Consider the following 13,929-nt stretch of genomic DNA (forward strand, 5'->3'; position numbering starts at 1 on the left):
TGAACCCTGCACGAGTCACGCTGATACTGGACGCCAGAGCGGTTGTGTGTCGCGTAACTCGTGCCGTTAACACTATTGAACCCGATCGAGCGGTTTTAATTTGGGGCGATGCTAGGCCAATGTGGAAAGGATGATGACGGCCAGGTTGGAAGCCAAACCACAGGATTTATTCACAATGTACAGTATTCACAGAAAAGGGACAAAGCGGAGAATCTTACCGGCCTTACCTAGGTTCCCAGACAAGGGCCCTCATTCGTTCGGGGAAGGGAAGGAAGAGGGTAATGCGCAAAAAGTGCGGCCGCTTCGTGCAGTTTGCCTGGACGGGCTCGTTGGACAGAAACCCCCAAGGATCGCTCCACCCCAGGACACCACAGCCGGAGATGTTCGCGGCCGGGGCGTTTATCAAGGACGTGCACGTAGCAGGAATCCGAGGAGCGTATCTCAGGGTCAGCGAGGCAGAGAGAGTGAGGCAGAGAGAGTGTCAGCCAGCATCTGCAAGAGAACGTCAGCCTGCCAGAGAGTCTATATGCAGGAGCCTGGCGCGAATCAGAGAGAGAGAGCGGGGAGTCCGGGCCGGGTTTTATAGCCCCCCGGAACCCCACTCGAATGTTCCACGGGCCTCCATTGGACGCCTGGGGTCACGTGTCGTGACAGCCCCTTATTGGTCACCCTCGGCCACTCCCTTCAGCTCCCATTGGCTGTTCGCTGCTCACTGGCCACTCCCTCCAGCTCCTCCCTCGGGCCTGCAAGGCCTGGCCGAAGGCCCATGACGAGGCACTTTAGGCTGCAATGAGGCCTACCATTATCCTTCCTGCCTCAACGCATACTAACACCGGGAAGGAGACTATACTTCACATTTAATAAGAAATAACTAACTATGCGAGGCTACATGTTGTTAACTATGGTGGGGGGGGGGGGGGGGGGTTGCCTTTATTTATAAAACCGCAACAATATCATGGCGATACAACAATTTTTACCGCTTTGCGTTGAAGAACAGGAATGAAGGGGGAGGAGCGTGTTAATATGTTTGGTTGAAGGGTTTAGGTGGTGAGGGGGCTTAAAGCCAGATTTTAATCTTACAGCCGCCATGTTGGTGCTCGCTGTCACTGCGATGCGAAGCAAAAGACTCCTCAGAGCTGTCACATTCACAATCGCTATGTCGTATGTACTCCCGATACGTGTTTCCTTCATTGTAAAAACTACCAAGTCAACAGTTAAAAGGATTTTGAGCCGAAAGGTGTTACGGCCTTGGCAAGATCGATGGAGACAGCAATCTGTTAGCTTATACACCGCCCAAATAGCTATGTGGAATTCTCTCATATAGAGATTAAACCCACGTCATTTGAACTTTGGCAGAGGTCATTATTTACTTTTAATGATCCAACATGGCCGATAAAAAGTACATTCCGGCAAGTCCTCGGTCTCTGACCGATTTTTCATCTGTATGTTTGTCTGTCTGTTTGTGCGCAGTACTACGTCTACATCGTTGCACATAGCATTGCCATACTTCACACACATATTTGCCTTGCCCTGGAATAGACTGTGCCCAATTTTTAACTCTCGAGGCCCAAGGTCAAACTCAAGGTCACCCAAAACGTGAAAATCGTTTTTTGCTAACTAGCATTGGTACCCGCCCTATGGGCGGGGCTTCAATGGGGAGGCCCAAATGAAAAGGCAAAATATCAGAAATTGAAGGCTTTTTTATTTTAAACGATTTATATAAACATCCGTTAAATCATGCCACATGTAAATCATCAAAATCTAAACAGTATCTTTAGAATTTCAATAATAATCTTACAGCAGCCATGTTGGTGCTCACCGTCACTGCGATGCGAAGTGAAAGACACCTCAGAGCTGTCACATTCACAATCGCTATGTCGTATGTACTCCCGATACGTGTTTCCTTCATTGTAAAAACTACCAAGTCAACAGTTAAAAGGATTTTGAGCCGATAGGTGTTACGGCCTTGGCAAGATCGATGGAGACAGCGATCTGTTAGCTTATACACCGCCCAAATAGCTATGTGGAATTCTCTCATGTTGAGATTAAACCCACGTCGTTTAAACTTTGGCAGAGGTCATTATTTACTTTTAATGATCCAAAATGGCCGATAAAAAGTACATTCCGACAAGTCCTCGGGCTCTGACGGATTTTTCATTTGTCTGTCTGTTTGTTTGTCTGTTTGTTTGTCGTGTTATAACTTGAGAACGGATTAACGGATGTCAATAAATCCAACTATGGTGGATTCGGGTAACTCACCAAAGTGTTTGTGATCCAAAAAAAAGTTTTGTTTTTTGGGGGGCTAATTTTTTATTTGGGGGATTTGGGGTTCACATATGTGAAAATTGCAAATGCCAACACTGCACGGAGAGCAGGATCTCCCAGGAATCCTTCCCCCCCCCCCCCTCCCCACCCCACCCCCTCCGCCCCATAGATTAGCCATCGCAGCAAAGATTGGTATTGCCATCAACGAAGTGACGGGTCTTCTATTCTAGTGTATATTATAAGTGCTGTCTGTCTGTTTGTTTGTCATGTTATAACTTGTGAACAGATCAATTGATTTCAATAAATCCAACTATGGTGGATTCAGGGAGCTCCGGGAAGGTTTGTGACATTTGTACAGTTTGTTTTTGAACTACACTTTCCATATCTAAAAGAACGTCCAAGTACTTAAGGCCTTCTAATTGCCTCATAAGCTAGGCTGGAAGATATGTCAATAGCTTTTATAAATGAGCTACCCACAAAGCCTGCCTCTTAGGCATGTTGACCACTGCAGAATAAACTTTATAAAAACGGTCCAAACTCTCCACAACAATAACCACCAATATGGAGTTGTTCCATCTACGCCAACAATCATCAGCATAAGCAGATGTTAAACTATTCTCTCTTTCTATACTTTTCTATCAATGCAGCTCTTTCATTTAAGGCCTGGTCTTGATGAGGACTATTTCTTCCATGACTGGAGCCTTCAACATAAAAATAGAATAAATACTTGCAGAGGCAGATCTGGTGAAATCCCAAACCTACTAACTTTCTCTTTTAACCTAACCAGTAACACTTTTCTAGAATATCGATGATCCATAAGGAACCCCAGAAGTTGGACGATGTGTCAAATCCTTTTCCCAACGTTACTCAGGTGGGTTTAGCTCATTGTCTATCTTAATCAAAATAAATAGATTATTATATAATTATTTAATAAAATTCATGTACCTAGCCCTTACACCCAAAGTATCCAAATTTAAATATATATATACGTCACAAACCCTACCAAAGCTTTGCTCTAGAGCACACCTAGATCAGATCTAAGAAAATTAAACCAAGTTCCTCCTTATTCAAACAAGTCCAACAGATCCGGAATTAGAAAAAGATTTATCATGAATCTATCACCCTGAAACGTTGTAAGATTGATCTGGATGTATCATGTTCCCTAAAAATGGTGTGATGTGCTTCACAATAACTGTTGAACATATTCTGTAATCCACCGTAAGGAGAGACACAAGACCCCAAATGTAAGCAGTTGAGGGTCTCCTTTTTGGGGCATGAGAGTAACTATTGGTCTTTGACAGCTCGGTGGTGGTTCCTCACACCTCACACTTTCTTACAGCACACCTAGATCAGATCCTATGAGAAACTAAAAAGCCTTGTGGAATCCCATTGGAATTCCATCCAGTCCAGGTGCTGCTCCCAAAGCTAGAGTTTCAAATAATTGTCCAATTTCTTCCAGGGATAAAGGAACTGCCAATGTATCCTTTTTTCTCGCATGTCAGACAAGGCCGACCTTATGTGAACACATGTAGTATTGCATCATCCTGCATATTCTCACAGGCCAACAAACTTGAATGGAATTCGCAACAACAGTCATAATTTCCTTTTGGCCTACACAGATACCACGAGCTGAGATTCTTAGATACTTAATCTGCTTTTGAGATACCATGTGATTTTCAAAGTCAAAAATATCGACTTGGAGCATCCATTTTATAAATGTGATTCATCCATAGCCGATCCATTGCACTCCTGGTGTTATTATCTGTTATTTCATTTAAAAAAAAAGACTTTTTCCAAACTGAAATGTTGTTTTTCTCAGTGCTTTCCCTGAAATGTTGATCCTTTTGCAACTTCATTATTCCATTTTCGAAAACATTCCTTTGAATACTCTTGCGCTTTGAGAATGACATCTGGAATTGTTGACAACATTTTGAGGACAGCATCTAGGATTGCAAACAATCCTCTTGAGGACGTTCAGTCAGTCAAACTCTGAGGTCTCACCATCGGCCATGATCTTTCTTGGACAAACCACATTTCAACATTGGCCTCCAAAGCCAGCCACCATCTGGGCATCCTCCGTCGTACAAAGTCCTTCCTTGGCACTCCTAAACTCCTATCCACTGACGAGGCCTTCATCCACAGCTTGATGGAGTACTGCTCTCTTCTCTGGGCTATCTCCCCTGACTTCCATCTTGCTCAGCTTGACGCCATGTCTACGAATAAATGAAATTATTTAAATAATTATTTAATTATTAATTAATTTAAAATCACAAGATTATTGAAGTTTCCTCCAATATATATAATATAATAACCACCTTTAGAGGCCATTTTTCCCCGCAAAGCGGGGGTTGGCCTTTTTCGGGAACCGTGGTTGTTGTTGTTTTTCGGTCCCCTTTTTGAAGCAATGTTTTACGGCCGGATGCCCTTCCTGACGCCAACCCTTTTTGCCGCCTTTAACGACAAACAGGGAATTACCAGTGAACTGGTACTCAATTAGCCGACCTCGGAAGGATGACAGGCTGAGTCAACCCCCCTGGCGTTAATTCAGCGATCGACCGGGATTCAGAACCCAGGATCCTAGGATCCTAAGCCGGCACCCTAGCCGCTAGCCCAACACCAGGGTTTCCTCCAATGAAGCTGAGTAATGGGTCTATCACTTTTCAATCGCAGACAGATCTGTCGTGTCTCTGTCTTCTACCGCATCCTTTCTGGACTTGCACCCTCTGCTCTTTCCGTGCATTGTTCCTTTCAGTATTTGTCCAGATAGCTTCCAATGAGTATTTGTCAATCAATTTGTCAATTGTTTGGAATATTCATGATGAGGCTCAGCTCTATTCTGGTCTAAACTGGCGTTTTAACCTCAAATTAGCACCACGAGCAATTATCATAAAATTCTGAGAACCAATCTGATTGGTCATTTTGACTAAATGTAAATAAAACTAGAAAGCATCTGAAGATGCAAAGCCCGTCCGCGTCTGTTTGTATTCAGACGTCTTCTTCCATATGATCAAATTACAAAAACAGTTAAAAACAAAACAAAATGAAAATTGCTGATTTTATGCAGCCTTGACCCTTGAACTTTAGATCTTAAAAATAATAATAATCTTCTAGCTTTTGATTGGTGAACCAATGCAGTAACCCGATATATGCAAATTCTTTAAATTTCAGGTCAATTGGGTGAAAATTGATGATTTTATACAACCTTGACTTTTGACCTTTTTATCTAAAAAAACAAACAATCGTCTTGTACATTTTGATTGGTGAACCAATTCAGTGACCCACTATGCAAATTCTTAAAATTTCAGGTCAATCGGATGAAAATTGACGATTGTATGTGATGCTGACCTTTGACATTTTGACCTTTTGATCAAATGGTTAATTTGCCTTCTCCATATTCTCATAATGGAGCTTTGATGAAAATTTGATGACAAAACTCTAATGGTAAATTAAAATTTCAGGTCAATCGGATGAAAATTGACGATTGTATGTGATGCTGACCTTTGACATTTTGACCTTTTGATCAAATGGTTAATTTGCCTTCTCCATATTCTCATAATGGAGCTTTGATGAAAATTTGATGACAAAACTCTAATGGTAAATTAAACTCTAATGGGAACGGGGGGGGGGGGGGGAGGGGGAGGGGAGGAGGGGGGAAGGGGGAGGGAGGAGGGGGGAGGGGGAGGAGAGGGGGGAGGGGGAGGGATGGGAGGGGGAGAGGAGTGGGAGGGATGGGAGGGGGAGAGGAGTGGGAGGGTGGGGGGAGGGAGGAGTGGGAGGGTGGGGGGAGGGAGGAGTGGGAGGGTGGGGGAGGGAGGAGTGGGAGGGTGGGGGGAGGGAGGAGTGGGAGGGTGGGGGGAGGGAGGAGTGGGAGGGTGGGGGGAGCGAGGAGTGGGAGGGTGGGGGGAGCGAGGAGTGGGAGGGTGGGGGGAGGGGGAGGTGGAGGTGGAGGGGGAGGGGAGGTGGAGGGGGAGGGCGAGGGGGTGGGGGAGGTGGAGGTGGAGGGGGTGGGGGAGGTGGAGGGCGAGGGGAGGGGGAGGGGGAGAAGAGGAGAGGGGTGGGGAAGGGGTAGGGGGGAAAGGAAGGGGGTAGGGGGGAAAGGGAGGAGCATGAGGGAAAGGGAGGGGATGGGGAGGGGGAGAGGAGGGGAGGGGGGAAGGGGAGAGGGTAGGGTGGAGGGAGAAGGGAGGGGGAGGGGGGAAAGGGAGGGGGAGCGGGAGGGAGGGGGAGGGAGGGGGGAGGGGGGATGGGGAAGGGGTAGGGCAGAAAGGAAGGGGTAGGGGGGAAAGGGAGGGGCATGGGGGAAAGAGGGGGGGAGGGGAGAGGGGAAGGGGAGGGGCATGGGGGAAAGAGAGGGGGAGGGGAGGGGGGAAGGGGAGAGGGTAGGGTGGAGGGGAAGGGAGGGGGAGGGGGAGGGGGGAAAGGGAGGGGGAGGAGGGAAGGGGAGGGGGAGGAGGGAAGGGGAGGGGAGGGATATAGATGGTTCCTGGCAATTGATCACATCCAGAAATGATGTAATCCACACAATTTATGTACTTTACATAACGTTAATAGGAATACATGGCCGTGTAGATGGGAAATAGAGTTTGTTTGAAATAAATCACAAATATCAGATGAAAGTGAAAAAAAACCTATGTGGTGTGAATGGCAATGTTCCTCGCTGAAATGTGGAAAAACTGAATTACGTGCGAACGCATAACTGTGAGATTATGGCGGCAAAGTTGGAACATCACGTGATCCTAGCAGAAGTACCCGGCATTGCCGGGTGGGGGAGGGGAGACCCGTACATTCCCAACCCGGACATTCGCCCTCTCGACTCAAGCTCGTATTAGATTCGTATTCGAAATCGAAAGGGGAAAGGGGAAATCCTTCGTATTCGAATTCGTAAACACGAAATATGAATTAAAATTTAATTCATATCGCACAAAATCGACACAAAACACGGTCGCAGTGAAAAACGCAATGGCTTTTCGCCCTGAATCACGTGCAAACGTGTGACGGACGTGTGACGGCATCACGTGATCGCTCTGAGCGAATCAGCGAGCTGCTCGCACTGGCTGAGATTAGCGGGTACCTCGCTGAGTCGCTGAGGTAAATATGAATAAAAAATATGGATCTCGTCAAATATGGTCTCAGCCATGTTCGTCCCAGGCTCAATGGCCATGTCTATGCCAAATATCAAGCATGTGAGCCTCTCCGTTTCGGAGTCTATCGGTAACATTACACACACACACAAACTGTGTTTTATATATATAGATAGCAAAAGTACCCAGCATTACCGGGTAACAATGACTCGCTTCCTGACGGGAATATTGAGAGAGGTGGAGGAGAGGAGAGGAGGGAGGGGGACGGGTTATTATATTATATCGCACAAAAATGTTAGCCAATAAAAAATGAGTACATAAAAACAAAAACGGAGCTCTGTCTACTGTAACGCCATGGCTTGCAAAAGCAGCCTGAATAGCGTTCACCGAGTGGTCGTTAATCATATTCAAAACGAGTGTTATAACACAACCAAACGTCCCCCAGCCTTGTGACTAATTAATTCAGTGCACAGATATTTGATATTTTTGACTTATTTTGTAGAGCCCTCGCCAAGCGACTTAAGCACTCTAGCAAGCACTCCAACAAAATGGGTGATAAGGAACGGCAGGCTTGGCAAGCGGTAGCAAGCTGATTGGTTCTGGTTGAAATGGCCGAGGAATTAGAAAAACAGATCACAGGTACAGTGGAGTGACACCCTATCCCATGGAAGTATGAATTAAGTTAACATTTATTATTAAGTCAAATAAAAAAACTAACCCCAGAAGGAGAATGACAGCCTCACTTAATAAATGAATATATACACTTAGTTATATAAATCGCTCGATATGGTAAATTTTGTCAGATTTCACTCCAGATACCAGATTTGAACATTTATTTAGGCTACAGCATCCAATCCTCATATCCGAATCTATATTTTGATAATATGCTTCAATTACCGTATGTAATGATAATTAATCGATCGTGTTTCCAAGGCAAGGCACGTTTGAATAGGCCGAAACAAAATTATGCCTTAAGAACCCAGCAAGTGGCAGTGGGCTGACCAATATGGTGGGCCACCATATTGGTAAGGCTTTTTCAGGTTTTTTCTTATGAGCACCTCGTTATTCATCTTCAAAAAGGGTGTTATAACTTATAAGTTTATAACACACCCAAACAACCAGTTTTCATCCTTGCAATCTGTTGGAGGTCCAGGTGTATGCATGCAAAGTTTGGGGCCATTAGGTTTCATGGTTTTGGAGTTATGGTGGAGAAAGTCAAACGGACGGACACTGCCTTTTATTATTATAGATATCTGAGAAGGTACTTCTGCAATGTCATTTATTGCTGAATCCTCAGATACTGACTCAACTCTTCCATATCTCTTTGCGTTCAAGTTTCCTGATTTTACTGCATTTATTCACTTAACCTCATCATCAATAGCATGAAGAAGCTCCTTCCCATGACTATCTTTATTTACATCTACCAATTTTGATTTTTCTGCTGGACTATTCATCATCACCATCACCAATGTCTTCTGATGATTTAAATGCAGGTGTTCTGAGTGTTTCCTCCACCTCTTCACCTTTTTAATGTCCATCTGAGGGACGGAGAGATAAAATCTGAATGAATATTGTGGATTTACCACAAATAATATGACAGGTTAACGGGAGATAACACTAACATAAACCCATTGATTATATTAAACGTGAACAAATCATTCCGCTTAATGACTCCCTGAATCATCAGCTGGGACCCATCCATCAAAGACAGAGAAATGAAGAGAAAATTCTGCCCAAAAACCAGAGAAACAAAAAGAAAGAATTTTTCAAAAATTCCTTCATACAAGAATTCCCACATTTTAGTGCCAAGAAAACAAGGGCATTATTACACTATCTTTCAAAATTAATACCATGTGTTGAATTGTGTTAATAACTTTTATTTTTACACTCTTCTTCAGTGAGCAACATCTTCCATTTGTGAATTGAACCTGTCCACAATGTGCACGTGCACTTTAGCTTTAAGGCAGTTATTTCATATTTGGCAATTCATTCCATCGTGTTCATCTATATCATTAAAACGCTTATTTCTGAAGTTTGTAATCGGAACTTCTCTCCAGCTATTGCTCCTGTCGCCCTAAGATATGTGTGATACTATGTAGTTATGACTAACCCTTCCATGTAAGCATACCTATGTCTCCAAATGTCTATAAGTGTGGAATAAAAGCTGAAAATCAGTGAAAAGTTTTGAATAATCCGTGCCATTTTGTTTTACGCACAGTGAGACTCTGCACTTGATACCGAGAAGAAGAAGACGTCCCGATGTGTGCCGGACGCGCAGCGACTCGAGAGGCATGCTACGCCTTTTAATACAAATATAAATGCGATCAGAAATGTAAAGGGGATACTTACCAGTAACCACACTATAAGAGACAATACTGCAGTTGAATACAAAGCGATATTCAGGAGATCCGCCAGAATGAATGTTGGTGCCAACTGACACAATCATTTTGAAAGGAAGCGAGACGGCGGCAGGCAATGCGCATGCGTGGCCGCCATGTGACATCAGATCAGCCTGGATATTTATCAATACCGCAAGGTGGAAGCACACCGAGCCAGGGAGCTGCGGCTTTTGTCCAGCCAGTTATCACTGGTTATGTTATCACTTATCAGTACCGCAAGCGGATATGCAGTCTATACAACAACAACAACCGCAAGGTGGAAGCATGCCTGTGTGCTGATGCCAGCGAGCTGCGGCTTTTGTCCAGCCAGTTATCACTGGTTATGTTATCAGTACCGCAAGCGGATATGCAGTCTATACAACAACAACAACCGCAAGGTGGAAGCATGCCTGTGTGCTGATGCCAGCGAGCTGTGGCTTTTGGCCAGCCAGTTATCGATCGTTGACCCGACAGCAGTGCAGCATCTCACTGTGCGTAAAACAAAATGGCGCGAGTTATTCAAAACTTTTCACTGATTTTCAGCCCGTGATTTTCACGGGTTACTGCTAGTTGATATATATTTCTGTCATATATACGTTCGTTCTACAGGCAGGAAAGGAACGAATGAGCGAAGGTGAGCAGTTATTCTGTATTTTGAGAGTTTCACCAGTAGGAGGTTAATGGTGGACTACGTGCGTCCTTCAGAAACCGTGAGGGGGCACTGAGAGAGCAGACAGTGCAAGACAAGAAAAGAGAGAGACAGAGACCTGTCGCCGATGTGAAAATGAGAGTCCCAGAGACTCCGTTCAATTGTAGACGATTCGATCGATCTTGAAGGCCTTGGTTTTGTCGTGGAAGTGTGTAGGGAGACTCAACACTCCAATGATGTCACAGGTTTACAAAAGGTCATGACTTTATTAACTGGTTGTTCACTTTCATTCCAATACCAAATTACTACCGTTTAACTCAATGGACCAGGTCACTCTATCCGCATGGTCCTTCTTGTTCGGCCGATGTTTCTCCGTAGCGCCGTACTCGTTCATTCCATTGGGCAGGGCTTCTGATGGCAAGTGATCCTGACTCATAGTTTGCTCTGGCTTATATGGGCCTTGTCGCGCTAATCCCTTCTCCGCAAATGCCCCGAGGTCATGCATGCTCGCCCCCCTGCTGGGGAGTTCCTTCACCCTCTTTGCATCCCGATGTCCCAAGTCAATAGTGAAGGCTTGGGAATGTGTGTTAGCCCGGGGCCGTGCTAAAGCTACACAACAGGACCCCCAGCTTCGACAGGGCGAGATGCATTCCTGACATTCTTACGACCACCTGCTCGTACCTTGGTTCGTTACCAGTTCCAACCAATGAGTTACACTGAGTTACACTTCCACAATTCCCTCATCTTTTTGTTTTTGTTTATATTAACCATTAATCTAAACATCAATATAAGTAAACAATCAATCACTACAAGTAAACATCAATACAAGTACTCAATCAATCACTACAAGTAAACATCATTACAAGTATAAGTAAATAATCAATATCTACAAGTAAACATCAATACAAGTACTCAATCAATCACTACAAGTAAACATCATTACAAGTATAAGTAAATAATCAATATCTACAAGTAAATATCAATACAAGTATTCAAACCATAACTTTGGTAATCAAATTCCCTTAGGCATACACCGTCATCCTGCAAGAATCACAAAACATTTCGTTGGTCATTGACTCCTTCCATATTGTTCAATCTATTGCATTTGCATCACAAATATCTTTCCAAAACAACACTTCACCATCACCAAGATACAACAATTTCACTTCATTTTCAAGTTTTGTAAAGCATCTGCACCATCTGGCAAAAACGTTTGCCTCCACACAAATGTTGACTTTGTTTGAAAGGAAGGGCTGATCACTTGTGTTTGAATCCAGGTATGAAACATTTTCTCCTAATGTCTTCATAGCACCTGCACTACTTCATGTAGGATTTCGCTGTTGTGGTAACATTGCGGAGTCATAGACTGACCCTGCTCTCCATGTAGCATTCTTGCCACTTTTTGCTGTAAACCATAGTAATTCCTGAACAAGGCCTTCGCCCAGTTGTAGTCGACTTGCCTCCTCCCTCATTATGAGTGGGCAGCAAGTGTTGGTGTAATGTTGATTGGCCAGCAAGATGTGGAACAGGGATGCCGGATGCATCCACAATGATGTTGGGACCATGGTGTTCAGGTCATCCATGGTCCATACCAGGAGTGGCCCGCAGAATCGTGCACAGCTGTTGTGAAAAGGCACAGCCATTGGTTTGCAGCTCCATGCTGGCTCCCCGGAAGTTGGTGAAGTAATAACATATGTCCCCGCATTTCACAGAGGTTGCAGGTAAGGTGTCGTTGTCCTGCAACTTCTGATGTGATGAATGTTCCAAGCCTTCGAACAAGAGTAAGTGATCGCCTTTCTTTCATATGTTGCAGTGTGATCCAGGCAAATGGTCACATAAATTTCCTTGGTGAAGGTAAGCATCCATCTCCAAGTTACACGGGAGAATGTCTTCATCATTCTTTGAGAAAGAGGGTGTATGCCACGTTTAACTTCATTTTTTAGCCACAAATTTTCTTTCTCGAACTTCTTCCCAATTCCGTTAGCACCCCCTTCAAATGTGATCTCGTCTTATCCTTATGCTCAGTCACATCTGAATCTGCTTTCCACACACACTGAATCAGATAGGGTACATCTTACCATGAAATCAGCATAATCATGTATATCTTCCGACAGTTTCACATTCAACAATTTGTTGTTTTTCCTTAACACAAAAAAGTTATATTCATTTATATGCGTCACACAAATAATATTCAATCAGGTATGTATTTCACTACTAAACTAAGAATAGCATCCACAATTGCTTTCAGGTTAATATAGTTCAAAAATTAACTCATGCAGGTATTTTAGCACTACTCTAAGAAAATAAATTGTATATGATTACAATCACAAACGGGAATATCTAATTCCCAACAACAATTTTCCCAAACCAACAAATTAAGCATTATGTATTATTACCATAATTCCTCTCCACTTTTTCTTTTCCCTTTTTTTTTTTTTTTTCTAACAGTGTGTCACTCGTGGTGATATGAGTTCACTGATATTGTAATTGACACAACTCATAACATTGTCGTTATGCCATTATCTTAATTCTACTGTATTCATTTGCAACATCACTTGATTTAATCTTTTAATCTCAGTATTTATGTCGCCATAAAAGTCTTCCTTTTCTGGTTCCACATTTCTTTCCTCATTTGTCACTTCATGCGTTATCATCGTGTTGTTGGTTACCTTATTCAAACACACCGTCACTAAGGCTTTCAAGCAAGCCACCACTAAAACAATTGCCAATATAACTACTAAACCAACAAACAAGTCTGCTACTCCTTGTATATATTCATACCTATGACATAATTATATGTCGATGACATTCAACATTATATACCAAACTAACAAGCTTCCTAAAAGGTAAATAAAGAAAATCCCTTAATATGTAACATAAATCAGATTATTTGTCTTACCCTGATCCCCCTATCTCCCGGGGTTGAACTCAATCCCCTGATCATGAGTGTAGTTGTGATACATTTTTTTCACTCATGTTGTATTAATATCAGCAGGTAATTGTATGTCATGTAGGCAAATAAATGTCCCTATCCCAAGTAGGAATATCACATGTTGAAAATGTAATGTTTATCAATGCAAGGGGTGTTAAAATGTAATTCAAATGACTGTAAATCATGACTATCATTTATCTGCCACTGAATGTTCTGCTGGGCTGCTAGGTGCAGCCTCATTTTCTGTGGGATCGTCCACCTTAGCCCCATGTGCTTGCTTGCAATGAGAGGCATGAATCCAACTTTCTATTTTGGGTCCATATTTGTTTCTATTCTTATCAATCTCCTATGGTTTATCAATTCGTTCCAAGATACCGCAACGAAAGGTTTTAACCAAAGCTCTACCAAACTATTTCCAATGTGAACAACAAATGCCAGTGAAACAATGATTCGAGGAATTAACTTCAAGGGGTCAATAAATTTATTCTATAACCAGATCTAATTTTCCCATCCAATAGTTTGCCTTGCCACATGTCATATTATAACACTTTAATAAACCTTCGAAAAATGTTTCCCATCTCAACAAATTTCCTTTTTTACAAATAGCCATGTGTAACTTACGTA

The sequence above is a fragment of the Myxine glutinosa genome, chromosome 9 (genome assembly GCF_964187855.1).
Source record: "Myxine glutinosa chromosome 9, kmMyxGlut1.1, whole genome shotgun sequence".
Classification (NCBI taxonomy): domain Eukaryota; kingdom Metazoa; phylum Chordata; class Myxini; order Myxiniformes; family Myxinidae; genus Myxine; species Myxine glutinosa.